The sequence below is a fragment of the Phoca vitulina genome, unplaced genomic scaffold (genome assembly GCF_004348235.1).
Source record: "Phoca vitulina isolate PV1807 unplaced genomic scaffold, GSC_HSeal_1.0 scaffold22, whole genome shotgun sequence".
NCBI lineage: Eukaryota > Metazoa > Chordata > Mammalia > Carnivora > Phocidae > Phoca > Phoca vitulina.
Genome location: NW_022589725.1, coordinates 22686408 through 22706928, shown reverse-complemented (window position 1 = coordinate 22706928; position 20521 = coordinate 22686408). Strand labels below are relative to the sequence as shown.

The following is a 20521-nucleotide window of genomic DNA, read 5'->3' as shown; positions in this document are numbered from 1 at the left end:
GATAACCTCATGCTCATATCTGTGAAGAGCCAGGATGACTGACATGGCACAGCATCTCTCCACATGATCTCTCATCCTCCAGCAGACTAGCCAAGACTTGTTCCAAGATTGGTGGTTACACAGTTCCCAAGAGCCCAAGAGTATCACAAAAGGCAAGTACCAAAGCACCATTATTTCTCAGTTCTCTGCTGGTGTCCTAGTTGCTACTATTCGGCTAGCCAAAGCAAGTCACATGGCTAACTCCAGTTGCAAAAATGGAGAAATAGACTACTTCTTGATAGGCAGACCTTCAAAATTATATTTCAGGGGCACACAGAATGGGATGGGAAAAATTTAGGGACATTTTCAATATTTCAGGTAATTTAATTATTTTCTTCCAACACTTGCATCCATATTTCTAAATAATATGTGTATATGGCTACCTCTTAAATAACCAATTTTAAATATTATCTTCTGGTTTGTTATTATGACAATTAAAAATTTAGGTTTTTTTTTATCCCTTTGCTTTCTACCAAAAATTCATATACCTCTCACTCAAATTCCCTATGTGCTTTATACATAAAGATATATATTTCCTCCAAATCATATGAGAATAAATAGTAGACATGATGCCTCTTTATCCCTAAATATTTCAGTGTGTATTTCCAAAATCAAGGCTTATTATAACCAACTGTAAATTATTAAAAATCAGGAAATTAACTTTATAATACTATGGCCTACTCTATCTGGTACTGTCAAATATAATAGCCATTAGCCACATGTGACTAAATATATTTATATTTAAACTAGTAAAAATTAAACATTCAGTTCCCTGGTCATATTAGCCACGTTTGAAGTGCTCAATTGCCACATATGGCTGGAGACTGTTATATTGAATAGTGTAGACAGTGTTTCCATCATCACAGAAAGTCTCAGTGGACGATGTTCGTCTATATCTTTCAGGCCCTGTTAGTTTATACTTACAGATTTATAGAGATAAAATCTGTAGGTGTTACAAGATTGTAGTACAAGGTAGTAATTAGTACCCCTATTTTTAGATAGGGAGACAAAATTAGAAAAGTGAACTGTGTCCATGTCTCTATAGTAAGTCAATCCTATAAGCAGGGATTTGAATCTAAGTTCGATCATTGGAAAGACTTTTCTCCTACCACAGCAACATATTCCATTCCCAAGAAACATAAGTCCATGTCTTGGGTTAGGTTCTCCAGAAGCAGAGCCTAAGACAAAGACTCATGTGCACAAAATTATTAAGCTCTCCCTTTATTAGGGAAGATCTCCCAGGGGAAACAGTAAAGGAATGAGGGAATCAACACAGGGCAAACAGAGCCAAGGAAGGTGGCGATAGGAAGCGAAGTTCAGCCTGATCTAGCAGGTCATTGTGAAGCATAAATCATACCAAAGGACTTGGAGGCAAGGGAGCTAGGCTGTCAACATGCCTACATTCATCAGCTGTTGGCTACAGGTTGCACCAAGGGGATATCAACTTCTAGGTACTTGTTGTGTGGGCAAAGCAGTGCCAGTAGCGCAAGGGCTGTCCTCCAAAGAAGGCCAGTAGTTCCCACTGTTGGGAATCAAAGCACAGAAAGGCTGAGGCATGAGCACCCTGAACCCCCTGAAAGGGGGCAGAGAACCTTGGGAGCAGCCCAGATAAAAAACACGGCAGAGTATTCTACCTTACTATTCTTTGTAAAATGTGTTCGTTAACTATCTCCCCATGTGGCCTTTTGTATAAGTAACACTTGAAAATCTAGCTGGTTCAGAATAAGTGCTCGCTTACCCTGGCCTATTTCCGTGAGATATTTGTTTGAGCCTACAATATCAGTTGAGGAATAATGGGTGGGGTGGGTGGGGCCACCCTTGATAAGGAGCATAAAATCAAAGGGCAAGAACCATGGAACACAGAACCAGGGGCATCTGAGTGCAAACCAGGTTGCTGTTAGGGGAACCCTCCATTGGAGAAGTGTCTTCTCCTGCACTACAATCCAACCAGACTACAGAAACCCACACAAAGTAGTTTCAGTAAAAGGGGAAGAGGGGATTGTTTCGTACAATTCAAGAGTGCCTCATATAACTCAAGATTACAAAATTTAGTGAGGTATAACAAGAAAGCTAGAGAACCAGCAGGAAAAAGCTGTCTCCTCTTTCCCTTTTTGTTCTTTTCTTTCTCTATATACCCTTGGATCTCTGCTTCTCTATGCACATGGACCAAAAACACCTGCCCCAGACCCAGAGTCACAGACCGCATGGGCTCCAGAAGTAGATCCAGAAGTATGGACTTCTCATTCTCTGGATTAATTAAAATCTCAATCAGGATAGAATCCAATTAGCTCAGTTCTCATGTCAACTGTCAGAGACCTTGGGACTTGTTATAAAGATGGTATCAGGGCCTTTGGCAAGGGTACAGATTAAGTTAAATGGTGTGGCAGACTATTTTTTCCAAAAGTGGCCACAGCAATATCTCTGGTGTCCTATACTGTTCTGAGCCTTGCCACTCACCCTGAAAAGTAGGGTCCGTGTTCCCTTCTCTTGAATCCGGGCTGGAGCTTTTGACTGCTCTGACAAGTCAATAGTATAGGGCAGAAGTGGTACCAGGAGACTTCCAAGGCTGCTAGGTCATTAAAAAGATATAGCTTCTGCCTGGTGCTCCCTCCTCTCTCTCTTTTTTTTTTTAAGATCTTATTTATTTATTTGACAGAGAGAAAGAGAGATACACAGCGAGAGAGGGAATACAAGCAGGGGGAGTGGGAGAGGGAGAAGCAGGCTTCCCGCAGATCAGGGAGCCCGACGCAGGCGGGGCTTGATCCCAGGACCCCAGGATCATGACCTGAGCTGAAGGCAGATGCCTAATGACTGAGCCACCCAGGCGCCCCTCTCCCTCTCTCCTTACTCACCTTTGGGAACCCAGCCACCAGGCTGTAAGGACATGCATGCACCCTGGAAAGTTCAGGTGTCAGCGTTCCCTTGACAATCCCAGCTAAGGTTTCAACTGACAGCCAGCATCAACCACCAGACATTTGAGTGAGGAACCTTCAGAGGATTTCCAGCCCCAGCCTTCAAGCTGCTCCAAATGATTCTGAATGGAGCAGAGGTGAGCTGTCTCCACCAAACCCTAGGCAACTTACAGATTCATAAGCAAAATAAATATTGATACAAATAATGAATGAATGAATGAATGAATGAATGAATGAATATTGCTGCTGTTACTGGCTTTAGCCACGGGGTTGTAGGTAATTTGTTGTGCTGCCATAGTAAACCTGTTTCAATAGCTTTGGCATTCCCATTGTCTTGTCCTTCACTGAATTCATGTCCTCTTGATTTTTGACAACCCCAGTGCTCTGCTTTCCTTGTCTGGTCTCCTGGCCTCACTACTACCCAAGCCAAGCATGATTCTGAGGTTGTGTGGAAAAGCAGTATCTCATTTATTACACGGTTTCTCTTCTGTAGGGATGATTCAAGATGCTCACATCGCTCCCAGAATATTCAGGGCAAGAAAAAAAAAACAAACCCACCAAGTACACTTCTATCAAAATGTATGACAACTTATTTCACTTAGCATAACCCCCATCTATGCAAATGGTGGGTATTCATCCTGTCTGATGGCTGAGTACCATTATATATATGTACCACATCTTCTTTATCCATTCATCTGTTGAAGGGTATCTCGGCTCCTTCCACAGTTTGGCTATTGTGGACATTACACAACTAATGAATCATTGAACACTACATCAAAAACTTATGATGTGCTATATGCTGGTTAACTGAACATAATAAAAAAAATGTATGAAGAACAACCAAAGATGAAGCTACTCATCTTCACCAGGTGGAAACTTCTGAATTTTTATTTTCATTTGTTGGCATGACAAAATATACAAGGGGCAAATCTGAAACACTCCTCCTTCACTAAAAAAAAAAAAAAAAAATCCTAAATGTAAAGATTCATTCAAATACACTAAGGTCTGGATCCACTTAGTGTACTTCCTCCTTGAACAACTCCTTATCCAAGACCTGTGGGTTCTTAAAATGCCACTTCTATGTTGGTTCAAAAATCTCAGAAGCTTCACAGGTGAAATCTAACACTGGACTCCATACATGGAGGGCAAGAAGAGAGTGGAGAAAGAGGCAAACCCTCTGGATCAGTAGGTGGCAGGTTTAAAAAGCAAGGAACTTAGGTGACCTGGTTGGCTTAGTTGGTAGAGCATGCAACTCTTGATCTCAGGGTCATGAGTTCAAGTCCCACGTTGGGTGTAGAGATTACTTTAAAAAAAAAAAAAGGCAAGAGAATTTACATCAGGGCTTGTCCTGGGTGGTTGCATGATGAGTAGATTTCCACACCTGCCCACCAGAATCTTAAAAGTTTACATAAGAGGCCTTACCTGGGTGCAGTCACCTATATGGTTCTGATGTCCTCAACAACACATCACTCTCTCAAGGCTGTGTCCTGAAATATGGCCCCCACTGTGGGAAGAATGTATATTCCAGGGCAGGGCAAGGGGGCTCCAATTCCCTGGATCCAGCTCAAGGGTCAATGACAGTCACATCCTCTCGATGACCTCCTCCAACCCTCTAGCACACCATTCTGGAGTGAAACCTCCTGCCCCAAAACACTGCAGAAAACCTGACCACATGCTTTTCCTTTCCTACTACATAGAGCACCCTGGACCTCACCCTTCATTAATGTTAAACCATCATTAACTCATTAGCCAGTAGGATTTCCTTGGGGCTACTTACTATTTCCGAGGTATTTTATAGTAGTCTCGGGACAAACATCCCTTTGAGGACAGGCTGAACTTCTAGCTTTAACTAGTACAGTGGTTCTCAAAGCATGGTCCCTGGCCAGAAGCATCAGCATCATGTGAGAACTTGCTAGAAATGTGTATTCTTGTATACCTACTGGATCAGAAACTCTGAAGATGGGCCAGAAATCTGTTTGAACAAGTCATCCAGGGCATTCTTTTTTTTTTTTTTTAAGTAGGCTCCATGTCCAGTGTGGAACCCAACATGGGGCCCTAACTCACAACCCTGAGATCAAGACCTGAGCTGAGATCAAGAGTCAGATGCCTAACCAACCAAGTCACCCAGGTGCCTCCATCCAGGGCATTCTGATACAGGTTGGAGTTTGAAAACCACTAGTCTAGTCAGGTCTGTTCAGGCATCAGATATCACACCAGTGACTGAAGAGAGAGAATAGAATAGACAGTTAGCTAAGTATAAAATTCTAACCAGCTAACTGAAAGGGCAGAAAGGGGACCCCAAGATCTCAAGGAGCCCACAAGGAGGAAGCAGTGGGCACTCAGAGCGCTAAGGGAATAAAGGGAAGGGATTGGAATTATGAAAAGTTGCTGGGAGAGGAGGGGTCCAGCGGAACTGAGGAGGGGCCACTGAGAGGGACCCGCAGCTCAGCTGGCATGGTTCTCCAGACTCAGTCCCCCCGGTGGCTGGTGCCTGAGTGCCTGAGTGCCTGAGGGAGCTCCATGAAGCTGGTTCTGTGAGTGGTGAATAAACTGCAAAGGCAACTACCTGTTGCTGCCACAGAAAACAAAGGATGCTCAGGTGACGCCCACCTGACATTGAAGCCCCTTCTCCCTTTTCTAGCCTTGCCTTCTCAACCTAGCACCACCCCCCCCTCATTGGCAGCAGCTGACCAATTGAACCAGGAGGAACAGGGTCTCCATCCCAGCACCGCAGAGTTCACAGACAATGGCTTAGCAACTGACAAGGTTTTTTAGAGCTATTATTTCCAAAGAGTCTTACATGGTCTCAGAACAAATATCCCCTTTGGGGCAGGCTGCCCCTTGCCTAGAAGTCTGACAGCCATGGTACCTTGAGTCACTGATCGGTGTGTGTCTGTGGGGGGCTCCTCGGATGACAGGATGCACTTTCCATGGTCTCTTCTCGTGGTGATAAATGGCCAGGGATTCTTTTGCTCACTGAAGAGGATGAAAGCTGGAAAAGAAAGAATGGAAGGAGACAGCCGAATGAGCAGGGATTCTGGGTCAGGGGAAGGAACTGAATGCTGCTGGGGGCTCAGGGCCTTTTGCTGCTTTTGAGAATGAAACATGCAGCAGAGTTGTTTGTTTCTGTCTTCCTGGGACATCAACACCCTCAGAAAATGAAAGCTCCCTGGATTTCCGAGGAGCTGGGATGGGCCTGGCAAGCATGCCCCTTGGCTAGCTCCCAGAGTGTGTCCCCTGAGCTTTAAAAAGACAAAATCGCACATCCTTGAGGTCCCCTCTGACAGCTGGCAGCAACACCTCCACTCAGGGCCATGTCAGCCCCCCACCCCCACCCTGCCCATCACTTTCAAGGCAGCACTGCTAATGAGATGCTGAGCTGTGTCTCTCTTTCTACCACACTCGGGTTCTTTCGGGAAACCGAATGCACAATGCTTAATGGAGAAAAGAACATGCAGATCTCTCAGTGAAATTGAAAAGAAATGTTGAGGGGCAAGAAAATAAATCACTTGGGCAGTGGAGAGTAATGAGGGCTTTTTCATGAAGGTTACAGATACTGAGAGATAGCTTCCCATGGCTCAGTCAGCTCAAGCCCATACTTCTACCATGTCTCAGGAAACCCCAAGAAGAAGAATCCACTGGAAAATCCTGGTAACAAAACACTATTTAGAAAAGAAAATGCAAGTACAAGAGGATACACTTTGTGTGGGCCTTGGGCCTCCCTTCTTTGGCTATTCTTTGAACTCTAGCTTTTCTTAATGTTTGAGATTGACGCTGACTCTGAAACTTGCTTTAATGCATTTGATGTCATGTAGAACAACCATTTTGTCTCAATTCACACCCAGCTCTGAACCAAAATGAACTTACAAGATTTATCACAAGGTAAGCCTATTTCTCCTGGCCAGCTTGCCTCTTTGGAGAAAGGGAATGGTCAGATTATCATGGTGCAACATATCATCCAGCTTTGGAAGACTCCCTATGGAGGAGAAGCTAAAACCCAAACTCTTTATCACGGCATTCAAGGCCATCCAGAGTCTGACCACAGTCTTCTCTCTCCCTATCCTCAACCCTCTGTCACCTAAATACATGTTTGTGTTCATAGACTTTCTCAGAAGTTATGCATTTCAATTCTTTATCAAAACGCAGCTCAACCTTCCAGCTCCTCCTCTCTTATGAGGCCCTTCTCCAACTAAACAAGTTCACCTATGGCCTCACCCTCTTTCTCAACTACTTGGTTAGTATCAACTAAATCTGACAATGACTGGCACCTCATCCATCTCTGCTCTTCCGTAAGAAGGTGAGATACAGAGGAAAGAACTGTATTTTAGATAGCCCTCTGAGCACCTAATACATTTTAAACTTGCAGCATGAATACAAACGTGTATGTCAGAGTTCTTGGTGCAAACAATAGAAACTGAGAGCAACAAAAAAATATAAGGTACCTAAGAATCTAACAAAAGATATGCAAGGATTTTATAGATAAATTCTTTATCAAGAGGCATTAATAAATTACTTTAATAAATAGAGCAATATACCATGTTCAGGGGTGAGATGACAAAATCATGAGAACATCAGTCTGCAAATTAAAATTTTAATGCAATTCCAATGAAAATGTCTACACGGTTCTTCATGGATCTTGACAATCAGATTATTGGGCAAAGGCCCAACAACAGCCAAGTCAATTCTGAGAAAGAATGAGGATGAATGGAGAAATTCGTTTACCAAAATCTAATATTTTTATGTATAATGATAGTGATGAATGCAGTGTGGCATTGGCACAAAGATAAACAGAAGTCAATAGAACAAAATAGAGATCCTTCAAATGGTCCCATTCATACAGAACATGACATGTAACAGAAGAGGCACTGTAGACTACTGAGGAAACAATGGACCATGTATTAATGGTTCTGGGGAGATAGCTCATTACACACATAATTAGATCCCTGCACTACACTACCCACAAGAATCCATCCCAGGTGGTCTAAAGGCCTAATGGTGACAATATAGGAGAACCTGCTTATGATTTTAGGCGAAGGAGGATTTTCCTAACAACATACCAAAAACAAAACAAAAACCCTTAAAAATCACAAAAATAGAGATTAATAAATTCAACTGCATTAAAATTTAACATTTCTGCCTATCAAAAGACACCATTAAAAAAGTGAAAAAGTCAAGCCACAGACTGGAAAAGGATATTTTCAATGCTGGTAATGATAAAGAATTACTATCCAGAATACATATCTCACTCCTACGAGTCTGCAAGAAAAAGACAAGCAACTCAGAAGGAAAGAGGAGGGCAAAGGATTTCCCCTGAGGAGGAAATCCAAATGTCAGTAATCATCTATAAAGGTAATCAATGTCACAAATAATCAGGAAAGTGCAAATTGAAAGAAAATACCATTTTCCATCCATCAAAAATTGGTAAAAATAATTTTTAGGTATGATAATAGTATCAGGAAGAATATGAAACAGGAAACAGAATTATTACCCAGAGGTGGGAGTGTAAATTGATACAACTATTGGGAAGAGCAATTTGTCAAGCAGCCAATATATCTGAAGATAAATATACGCAGTCACCCGAAATTCCACTCGGAGCAATGTACCTCAGGTAAGGCTCCCAGGTGACACCAACGCTGCTTTGAGGGGCAAGTTACTAAAAATCACCTAGAAGTGACAATCAACTCCCCTTTCCAAACGGAGGTAATATATGAGCTAGAAGCTCAACTAAATGTGCACTTAACACCTCAAGGTCTTTAAAGAGGACTCTAACACTCCCGAGTATTCATTCCAATGGTTCTTAAAAAGTATAAGACACTTAACACGGACAGTAATCTCGGTTTTTAAATAGTAATAGCATCCAGTAGTATTTCGTGTCTTCAGTGGCCACTTAGCACCTCATTATCAGAACGCAGATATGATTTAAATGAGCTTCATTCCCAAGGATAAAGTGTCCTAAGAGTGGTTGTGTACCTTGCAAACTGTGATCCAACTTAGAGTTTAACCCAAATAAACTTTAACACCAGGGAACAGGACAGCCTCTGAATGAAAACGTCATCGTGTCAACAATTTAAAATCTAAGTCGCCTGAGAACACTTCTAAACAGAACCAGGTTTGCAAGAGTGAAAAAGGCTCAGCTTTTGACATGGAAGGCATGGCGACCACAGTAATGCGGGTTCTACCTTGACAGCCAGAGCAGACTGATTATTCTGTCCACTTTATATCGAGAAAGAGAAAGGCAGAGGTGACTGCAAAAGGTAAAGGAGGCAAGATTTCCAACAAGAGGCCTATCTTTTGTCCGTTGCTTTTAGTGGCTTCCAATCTGACCTATTAAAGGTATACCCTCGGCTCCAAAAAAGGGGAAAGAAACTATAGCTTTGTATTCCCAACTCATGTATCTTTGCTTGCAATCTTGCATTCAATTTCAGTGTAATATGAAGAGGCCTATTCTTTTACCAAAAGTTCCCTCTTCCCACCAGGCTTGTTTGTTATTTTATGTGTTTCTGCATCATTTGTAGACTCCGCTTTGATCTGCATTCCTCCTGGATGTGGGGTTTCCTTTTCAGCTACCAAAAGGAAAGCTGGTTTGTTTGAAAAATCTGTTTATTTGGATTTTTTTGCTAGCCTAAAGTCCCTATCTTTATCAGGATGCGCAGAGCTCCATGTCTGCTAGTCTCAGACAGCACTCGTTTTCCCTAAGGAAAAAGGCAACTTGGAAATAATACAACTTGCCCGTTTGTATTTGGAATATTCTGGGAAAGAGGCTTTAGAGGTTTCAGTTTAAAGCCGAGGAGAAGTGATTCCTTACCAGATATATTTAATCAGCAGTGGATCTTTCATGTTTAGACTGAGGGGGAAAAAAAGAGTTTCCTCTCATTATTTCTCAATTAGGAATTTTCTCAGCAAGTATGAGCTTACTTGTGTACACAACCAACTATATCTGCATGTACTGGCGAGGACCTGTACCCTCCACAAAGCAAGGACATCTAGGACAGCGTGGCATTTCTCTGTCTAAACCAGCATGTGGACATAGGAAAAAAGAGTAAAAAATCACACCAAGATGACAATATCACTATGTCACCATTTCCAGAAAATTTTCCTTTGAAAAGTCAGTGTTTGACTCAGGGATGGATAGTAGGTTTCCACCACCATCCCAGCTCTGATGAATGCGCACCTGGCTTCATGAAGAACACTGGGCACATCAGGGCTCCTTGGGAAAAGGGATCCATGGTCACATGATGAGGGATGCTGGCCATGGCACAAAAGGATATGGCATAGAAAGTCATCAGCTGATGCATCTAAAGGTACCCTATGAGCATCAGATCACTGTCTTTGATGAGTATGTGTAGTGGATGGGGGAAGGGAATACTTGTTGAGGGCAAGATCATGGGTCTCTTAAATCAATCCCATAGTTTACTACTTATTACCTATATGTGATATTGGCTCCTGACCAACATTTCTTCTTAGGACTGAAGCAGTCTACAGACAAAACAGAGAAAGGAAATAAAGGCTCTCTGAATAGAGAAGACAGGAGACAGTCTCCCACATCCTCCAAATGCCTCTTTGACGGAGAAACAGGATATGTTCCCCAAGGAGCTTATGAGACCGTCACCTCACGGGATGGCAGTGGCCAGGACCCTCTCTTTGGAGGGTTAACCAGCAGGATTCAATCTGGGAATCCAAACAAACTTAGGAAAACAATAGGCAGGACCAGGAAGGAATGGGAATTATTTGTCTGTTTTTAATAGAATCCTGCCTTCAAATTGCAGCTTTGCTCTAGGAAAAAAAAAAAATCACAGTTTTCTTTAAAGTTACACATGAACAGTTTCTGGCTTCAAAAGATAGAGATCAAAATAAACTCCAGTTGTTGCTTAAGAACCACCTCTTTTTTCGGGGACACCAGCCCTCACTCAACTGAGGCTGCCTTGGGACAGGTGGCAAGTCTACAAAATAAAACTAGTAAGGTAAAATGACTCCACAGTGAGTTTCTCAGCTATTCAAGCAGTTACAAACCCCAAATGGGAATTAAGATGGACTTGTTTACACCAAACTCTGGGCTGATCTGATTTCTCCGTGTGGCCGTCTGTAGGAAGACCTTTGAGTCTCTGAGAACCAGCAGAACCTTACACCCCCTTTGGTTACCAAACCTCAGAAGTCCACACGTTTGAAGAAACCAGAGGGCTTTGTTTTGGCAGAAAATTTAGATTCGACCTTGCTTCTAAAAAAGATGACATCTATTCACTGTATAAGTGCTAGGTCCAGAAAAAGAGTAAGGTGGGGTCAAACTGAATCGAGCATTTCATTCTGGCCGATCAAAGAGAAACAAAAGGATCCCTTGTGGAGAGTTTTGGTTTTGAGGCTCAAACTACAAAGTAAGTTCAACAGAGTGGACAAAGTTGTCAAAAGTTCATTAAGAAGAAGAGAGGGTCTTCCTTCTCAACAATCCTCCAGGCGCAAAAATATAGGACATACAGACTAAATTTACAAAATTGTATGGGCACGTCTACCCCCATCTTACACCATCATATCTCACATGCTTAGGTGGGACACAATAAGGAATAGTGACTCTCCTTGAAAGAGCTTGGATATCACACCCAAAATCTCTAAAAGGGCTAACATTTGAGGCCAGAGCTCCAACTAACATCCCCTAGAGAATTTACTGAAGTCTAATCCCTCCCCTAGCAGATAAGCAAAGGCATACACTCAAGAATCCTGAGGGTAGCTAGGGTAGACTACTCGAAGTGTGGACCTCAGACAAGCAGCTGCAGCTGGAAGCTCATTAAAAGCAGGTTCCCAGCACCCTCGCCCCCCCCACACACACACTTGTGGAATCTAAATTGTGGCTGGGGGAGGGGAGCAAATCTGCTTCACAATTTTTCAAAGCGATTCTTATGTATACCTAATTGTGAGATCTTAGGGAATGGCCCAGCAGCTGGCTAAGAGGTCTACCCCTGAAGGACTTTGTAAATGCAGGAAGGACCCAGCAGAAGGACAGGTAGGAGAGAGTGGGTGCCCAGGATCCCGGAGTAAAAAGGGAGCTTGGTGATTACCACCTATGCCTTAGCGTGAGGCCATAAAACCAACAAGGATACATTAACTTTGATCTTTGGTGGAACACTGGACACTTCCTGCCACCCTTCTCATTTTTCCTGTGGCAATGCAAAGGAAGAGCAGCCTCAAGGGCCAGAAGACTAAACAAACCCTCTTAAATAAGAGTGGGCTCTTACCAGCCTCCTCTGTTTGGGCTCCACCTTGACTTCACCCTCCAGCTGCCCATTCCATTCTATTGTTTATGACCTACTAACAACCTCTCAAACACACACACCAGTATCTCCTCCACACTCATCTTGCTCCTCTTTCCTGGGTGCGCTCACTCAAGCCCAGGACTCATCGCCACTGATCAGGGCTCACCCTGCTGTGCTGTCATGTAGGGTCAAGCGCCATCCAAAAGTCAGAGATGCCTCCATTTCAACTCAAATCAACCCAGCAAGTTTTTCATTGGGTGATATATCCTGCCTCACTCCCTAGTTACATTCTACCTCTGTTCCTTCCAAAGATGTCAAACACAAACAGACTTCTTCAGAGATAAATGAAGCCTCTCAGAGCTCAAAGGTATCAATCATGATGTCTTTTTCAAAGAGCTCCTTTAGCCTTAGTTTCTGGATTTTTTTAGTTTCTACTCTGTTTGTTCGGAAAAAAAACTTTACTCATTTCTCCCTCCCCTATACCCCTCAATTGAGGCTGACCTTAGGTCTCCACCCCACAGCCCACACCACGGTGATCACAGTGATAATGGTAATGGCAGTTAAAACCTGTAGAGAACTTACCATCTGCCAGGCACTGAACTAAGCATTTTACACAATGTTATTTAATTTTCCCAGCCACCCTGTGAGGAAAGTACTATTATTATTTCCATCCTACAGATGGGAAAACTGAGGCTGAGAAGGAACTTGCCCAAGATTACAGAGGTAAGCAGTAGCAGAGGTGGGATTCTAACCCAAGTCTGTCTTGTATTCTTTATGCTTCATTGCCTCAGCAGGCATAAGAGAAAATACACATGAAAGTAATCTTACCCTCTGAAGCACCCTCCGCAAGAAACACATTCTCCTAAAGGCTCTCCCCTTCTTTCTGGCTCCTTCCTCTATCCCATTCCCCTCTTGACAACGTGGCATTCTCTCAGTTTCTCTTTCCCCGCGATTGCAGATCCCAGTCCTGTTACGTGTCCTAAAACTTCCCCCAACTTTCCTGTCTCACTGTGGCCATAAGACACACATCTGATGCACCTTCTGGAGAAGAGAATGTCATTGATTTGTCATTGATCTGTTCACCTCCTTAGTACACGGTTTGTGAAGCCAGAGCCAACTTTCAACCTTGACACTCCTTGGAAGATTTCAATGGTCTCAGTGCCTAGGCTGCCAAGGAGATCAATTAAAGCAGACTCTCTGGGGGTGCGGCCGAGCAGCAAGCCCTTTGAAGGCTCCCCAGGTGATTCCAATGTGTGGTGGAGGTTGTGAACACTGCCTCCCTGCTACTGTTCTAATGTTTCTTTCAGGTACTTTATGCTTACAAAAACCTCCAGGACAGCCTTACATCTGTATGCCTCTTGGGCCATCCTCCATTAGTGGAAGCTTAATAAAGGATCCTGCTGGGGTCCTGAAACAAACCAGAAGGAATGTATTGTTTGAAGGATGGGTGAAATTTCCTATGTTCTTTTGCTTTCTCTGTAACTGTATGAACTATGGAACTCTTATGAGGAGCCTTCTCTCAGCCTGGAAAGACCTGAGAAGGTCTGGGATCATGTTACTCATGTATCAATGAGTTCTGGGATAAAAAGAGTAGGTTTGGTGCTCATGCTGAATATAGCAGTATCTTATGACCAAGTTTCTTAAAATTAAAGAACTTGGCTATAAGATCTTATGCTTTTTGGTGGCAGGGGAGAGATCCAAGATATGTGACTGTGGGGCACCTGGCTGGCTCAGTCTGTAGAGCATACGACTCTTGATCAAGTTCGAGTCTTATGTTGGGTGCAAAGATTATTTTTTTTATATATTTTATTTATTTATTCGAGAGAGAGAGAGAAGGAGAGACAGTGAGCGAGTACAAGCAGGGAGGAGAGGGAGAAGCGGGCTCCCCACAGAGCCAGGAGCCCAATGTGGGGCTCGATCCCAGGACCCTGGGATCATGACCTGAGCCGAAGGCAGACGCTTAACGACTGAGCCACCCAGGCGCCCCTGCAAAGATTACTTTAAAAAAAAAGAAAAAAGATCTGTGGCTGTGCTTGGCAGTAGAGTAAAATTGTCTTAGCTTTCTTTAGCCATGTCTAAAACAGAGTATAAAAAATTTGGTAGAGATCCTTAACAATCCATAGGTAAAAGTCTACTTATCCTGCCCCCCCCGGGCAACCATTTCTGTTCTTTTCCTATCTTTTCTGAAGTGAATGCATGGTTAAAAGAAAATCCATCTGCCAGGCACTGAACTAAGCATTTTACACAATTGCTTATTTTAACCACTTGAAGACCTTATTTTAACATTCTCAAACAGGGGTTATGAGTAGAAGCTTCTAGATTAGGAAAGAATCAGCTTCCTAAATAGGATGTCAAATCATGTGACACCTTTCATCTCCTTTCCAGCATAAGAATTAAGCCCAGGTTTACCTCCAGCCGACCGCACCTCAGTGAGAGAGAGCGGAGAGGATTTTCAACAGGATTAAATGATATGAATAGCTTTCAGGTTTCCACTGGGGGCAGAGCCTGGGAGGGGGTGGGGGGGGTGCCACAGCAGCTGCTCCAAGGAGAGAATAAAGGATTTGCTGGAGCTTTGTGTGACTCGGTGTATCTGCTGAGGATTGATCTGAGAGCCTTTCTTAGCCTCCTTTTGAGGGGAGGGGAAGGGCTTCTTTTCGAAGTCACATTATCTGGCAACAAAGCCTGACCCAGGAGGGTGGCGTTTTGGGATATTGCACACTTGCGGGAGAGAGAGGTGGGCTCAAAGCCTCCCTCAAGGAGGAGGCATGCAGGCCTCAACAGATGGATCTGGAAGCTGGGAGGAGCTGGGGGAGGTAAGCCCAGCTTCCCTTACTTTCCCAAAACCTCTGACCTCAGCCTTCTCCCAGGTGGCTCATGCCACCAGGGAGGCAGCTACCTCCCTGAGATCCTCCAGTGAACACTGTCTATACCGTATGTGTCTGGAGTCTAGGGGCAGCGTGTGGCATGCAGCTCAGAAAGATTACTCGCCTATTGCAAGGGGCAGCACAAAATGGTACAGCCACTCTGGAAAACAATTTGGTTCTTATAAACATAACCTTACCAAATGACCTAGCAAATTCACTCCTAAGAGAAATGAAAACTTAATGTTCACACAGAAGCCTGTATGCAAATGTTTATAGCAGCTCTCTATTCATAATCACCAAGAACTGAAGCACTCAAAGATCTCCCACCTGGGAACAGATAAATGCACTGTGGTACATCCCTACGATGGAATATCACTCAGCAATAAAAAAGGATCAAACTGCTGATACACAGGACAGCATGAATGAATCCCAAGTGCCTTATGTTAAGTGAAAGAAGCCAGACTCAAAAGGCTGAACACTGGGTCCATATCTGTAGCATTCTAGAAAAGGCAAATCTCTAGGACACAGAGGGAGGAGATGAGTACAAAGGGGCAGCTTGAAGGGCTGTGCAGGCTGATGGAAAATTTATATCTTGATGGTGGTGGTTACATGACTGTCTGCATTTGTCACAACTAACAGAAGTATTCAGTAAGAGGGGTGAATTGTACTATAGGGAAGTCAAGAAAATAAATCAGTCACAGTTATGTCACGAGAGGTGTGAAGAGAGGATTTTAAACTCCCAGCCCTTGTAGTGGCTTTCGCTATAATTCACACTCCCTTTCCCTGTTGGTGGTAACCAGGAGGGCGGAGTGGATTCCCATCAGATGCTTCTGCAGCTCGTGAACAGCTGACCCGATGCTCAGGTTGCTTCCCAGGGATCGTGGTAGGGCACAAGCAGTGGGTTTTCTTACTCTGAACCCAGTTCCTTCCCCTCAGCTAAATGCATTCTCGAGAAGAATGTATGGCCTTGGCATTCCTCCTTGAACGCATTCTTTTAACACAGATTCCCTTTTTGATCCCTCTTCAAATTCTACATTGACAAAATAAAAGGCAAATTGTATTGTGTGTACGACAAGATTAAAGGACCACTCGGGACTTCCCCTTCCTGCCAAAGGACATCCCAGACTCTGCACCGATGCCAATGGGGTTCACTTCTCCAATTGTGTTAAGGGACCAGCACCCTTGACATCACCTGGGAGCTTATGAGAAATGCAGACTCTCAGGCCTGCCCTAGACAGAATAAGGATCTGCCCTTTTAACAAGACGCTCAGGGATTCACATACACGTTAAAGTCCATGTAGCCCTGCTTTAGATCCAAGTGTCCATCCTAATGACATCATTTAGATCCCCATTAGCTGTTGTGGAACGAACAGGGCCTTTGGTCTTGGTGTACCCTGACGCTTAGGCCTACTGCTTTCTCTCTATGTCCCCCATTTGGGTGAGTAGTTATAAAAGTATATAATCTTTTTGAACCTCTATTTTCTCATCTGTAAAATGGAGACATTAATATCAACTTTATAGTGTTGCTGTGGGGGTTAAATTATGTAATACATGAAGGCAACGCTGCTGAGCATATGTCATAAGTTTATATATCTCGATTGCCCCACCCCAGTTCTCAACCTACTTGGCCAACTTAGTAATTGTTGAAAGAATTAAATGGGCTGGGGAAGGTGGATGGACAGGGGGAGGGCCAGATGACCTTGGTAATTGCCTACTTTCAGGCTATGCTAGTTCAGTGATTAACAGTTTGGTCCATGAACAGCATTACCTGGAAGCTTGTTAGAAATACAAATTCCAGGGGTGTCTGGGTGGCACAGTCAGTTAAGCATCGTCTGCCTATTGGTTTCAGCTCAGGTCATTATCTCAGGGTCCTGGAATGGAGCCCCACATTGGGCTCCATGCTCAGTTTGAAGTCTGCTTGAGATTCTCTCTCTCCCTCTTCCTCCGCCCCTCCCGCTCGTGCTGTTTCTCCCTCTTTCTCTCTCAAATGAATAAATAAAATCTTTAAAAAAAGAAATACAAATTCTAGGGTCCTATACCAGATTTACTAAATGGAAACTCCATGGTAAAGCCTAGCAATCTGTGATTTAACAGCCCGTCCAGGTGAATATGATACATGCTAGTGGGACCTCATTAGGTAACACCAACCCCTCCAATTTCAGCCTTTTTCAATGACCTGGTATAAAAGAATCTATATTTAGACAGGTTTACTGGAAAGCTAAGCCATTCCTTCAGCTTCTAGGGTACTGGTTTTCACACTCAGTATTGAAACACATTGGTGTGTGGAGACACGTCTGGTTTGGTTGTGATGTATATTGTCAGCAATTTGCAACTAATTCATTCAACAAATTCATTCAGCAACTAGTTCTCGTGCTCCTGTTATGTGTCAGGCATTGCTCCAAACTCTACTAATAGAATAAAACCTTAAGTGATGCAATCGTGACCAGTAATTGGTTAATCAAAAATGTCGTTTAAAGACAGAATCATAAAACATGACACACACGGATCCCACAAAAGGTTATTTACTTGCCCAGCTTCTGGTCTAAGACAAAGCTTTTCAACTGGCCAGGCTTGCATCCTATATCATCCACAGCACCTCATTTATAATGTTCAGTTGTGGTTTCTTTAAATTGGAATGAAAGTTAAAAGACACTGGGAAGCAAGTTGTCTTTCTCACATTCATTCAACAAGAATATATTTTTAGCTACTCACATTTATTCTCATCAAGTTATACGCAATTTAGTTTGCAAAGAAGTGATCTTTTTTTTTAGCATTCTTATTCCACCAGTTTATGGAATAGTGAATTAAACGATGTATTCCAATAACAAGTACGACGGGCATATACTGGTTTGCGAACCATCCAAACTGACTATTAGAGAATGTAACATCCCACCTCTCTCTGGGACAAGAATTAGTCTATCAGCTGCAAAAGTTCTCGGTGCTGTGGGTAGCAGTCAGTAGGGAAGAAGGGAAGGAAGACATCCAGTGATTACATTAGTACCTTATGGTTACAAGAGTCTCTGTCATGATTGTCTTATGGGAGGCTGCAAATAACTTATTTTTTAAGAGAAATTCAGCAGAGCCAAGATTCCTATAATAACGCCGCTTTAACTCAACTGTGGGCTTTCTTTCTCAAGCGGAGGCTGTTAAGATTGGTCACCCCAGGCTATGCTTAGCTAGTGGCAATTATCACTTATTTCAGGCTTGCACGTCATTTTTGTGTTTCTGTTTTCTTTAACATTTCATTCACGCTCACTCAGGTCATATCAGTTATCTATTGCTACAATAGTGCTGCATAACAAACCAGCCCCAAACCTATAGATTCAAAAGACCAGTTGTTATTTCTCACGAGTCTACGAACTGGCTGGGAGGTTCTGCTGAAGTGGGCGGAGTAGGCTGATCTCATCTGGGCTTGGTGGTGTGTGTGCAGTCAACGGATGGAGGCTGACTGGGCAAGGAAGACCTCTGCTGGGATCACTCAGTTCTCCTCTATACACTCTCTAGTTCTCCAGCAGCTTAGCCTCGCTTGTCCCATGGCAATAGCAGAGTCTTGAAGCTAAAGAGAATATGGAAATGGGCACCATCTCTGGAGGCCGAGGCTCTCAGTCTGCCCACTGCCACCTGTGCTTCATTCGCTAAGCTAAAGCGAGTCAGGAGGCCCGCAGACGTTCCAGGATGGGGAAATAGGCCACACCCCCTGGTGGGAGGAGCCACCGAAATCACATCCCAAAAGGGTGTGTGGATATGGGGTTGGGGGGTAAAGAGTGGGGTGATTTTTGCAATTAATCAGAGATGCATCTGTAATTATGAGAGCCGGAAAGGATAGTTGAAGAAAGCTTGAGAAGTAAATTTAAACTCCCTGAAGCTAAGCTTATAAGCTTATACTATTACGTGTGGAGTAGAGGTCTGGGAGAAATCAAGGCATTTAAAGAACAAAAAAATAGGGGCACCTGGGTAGCTCAGTCGTTAAGTGTCTGCCTTCGGCTCAGGTCATGATCCCAGGATGCTGGGATCAAAACCCCCAATTGGGCTCTCTGCTCAGCGGGAAGCCTGCTTCTCCCTCTCCCACTCCCCCTGCTTGTGTTCCCTCTCTCGCTGTGTCTCTCTCTGTCAAATAAATAAATAAAATCTTAAAAAAAAATAAAGAACAAATAAATAAAGAACAAAGTGTAGTGCTTTTTGATATCAGATTAGCCATATTACCATTCTTGTAAAATTTACATTTTTGAGAAAGCTAAATGGCTTATTTCACTCCTTCGGTGCTCATAAAAGGCTTTTTTTTTTCTTTTTTAAATTAAGTTTTTAATTTTAATTCAAGTACCCCACCTCATGGGGGGGGAGGGGGAAAGGGCTTCTATCCCAATAGTTTTACTTCCCAGAAAAAGTTTACTGAGTTTCATCAAAATCTACACATCTATATAAAAGGGAAATTTACATAATTGGGGGTTCAGAAAGACGTATTCCTCCCTTACCCTTGTCCCCACACCACCCTGCTTTCCCTGAGCAGTGCTTTGGTGTCAGTCCCTCAATTTCCAGCCTACATCATTCTCAGAAAACTGTTGTATTTCTCAGCATTCCATATATATAAGACGCCAATCCTCCAAATAGCTATAACAATATACCCACACATACATGGATATTTTTCATAACAAAATGCCAGGAAAAGCTCTACTTCACCCGAGGCACTAGCCTGTGGGCTCTGCATGGGTAAAGTTAATCTTGAAGCTGACTGTTTTCTTGGTCCCCTTGGCTGTCAGCGAGCTCAGCATCCAATTCTCAACTCAATTCAAGGAGTTATGCACAATCTGCTTGTCTCCATTTATTACCTTTCCTCCCTGATCTTGGTCTTCTTCTTTTAGCTCTATTTTCCTAGGTCCTAATATTTATTTATATACGTGTTTTACCTAAAAGCCTCCTGAATTTTTTTAAGAGTATGCCAATAGAGGGGCGCCTGGGTGGTCTGCCTTCAGCTCAGGTCGTGATCCCGGGGTCCTCGGATAGAGCCCTGTGTTGGGTTCCCCAATCAGCGGGGAGTCTGCTTCTCCTTCTGCCCCTCCCTCTTCTTGTGCTCACTCTTTCTCTCAAATAAATTAATAAAATCTTAAAAAAGAAGAATATGCCAGTATATAAACATATACTTGGATAAATAACAGTGAGGAATTCCCATTACGACACTGAGCCCCTGATGGGACAACCAATCGTAGATTTGACTAACCAACACTTCTCCCCAATGATACAGTATTGCAACCATTCCTGGAAAGAACATTTGATAGCTTCTGCCTAACCATAGACTGTTTCTGTATTAGGTGCAGTTTAGACCTTTTTGTGTGTGCGAATTGCCTGTGGATCTCATGAAATTGCAGATTCTGATTTAGAAGCTCTGGGGTAAGCTGAGAGTCCAAATTTCTACCAAGCTTCCTGGTGATGCCAATGCTGCTGGTCCTCAGACCTCATTCGGAATAGC

The 20521-nt window shown here is 43.3% G+C and overlaps 1 long non-coding RNA gene across 1 annotated transcript in view; it reads right to left on the bottom strand.

The window, feature by feature from the left end:
- LOC116641518 overlaps positions 1 to 6023 on the bottom strand; it is a 106086-nt gene extending 100063 nt beyond the window's left edge. Inside the window, exon 1 of the long non-coding RNA XR_004301195.1 lies at positions 5821 to 6023. This is a non-coding gene — a long non-coding RNA (uncharacterized LOC116641518). The remainder of the gene's footprint in view (positions 1 to 5820) is intronic.
- Positions 6024 to 20521: the final 14498 nt, after the last annotated feature.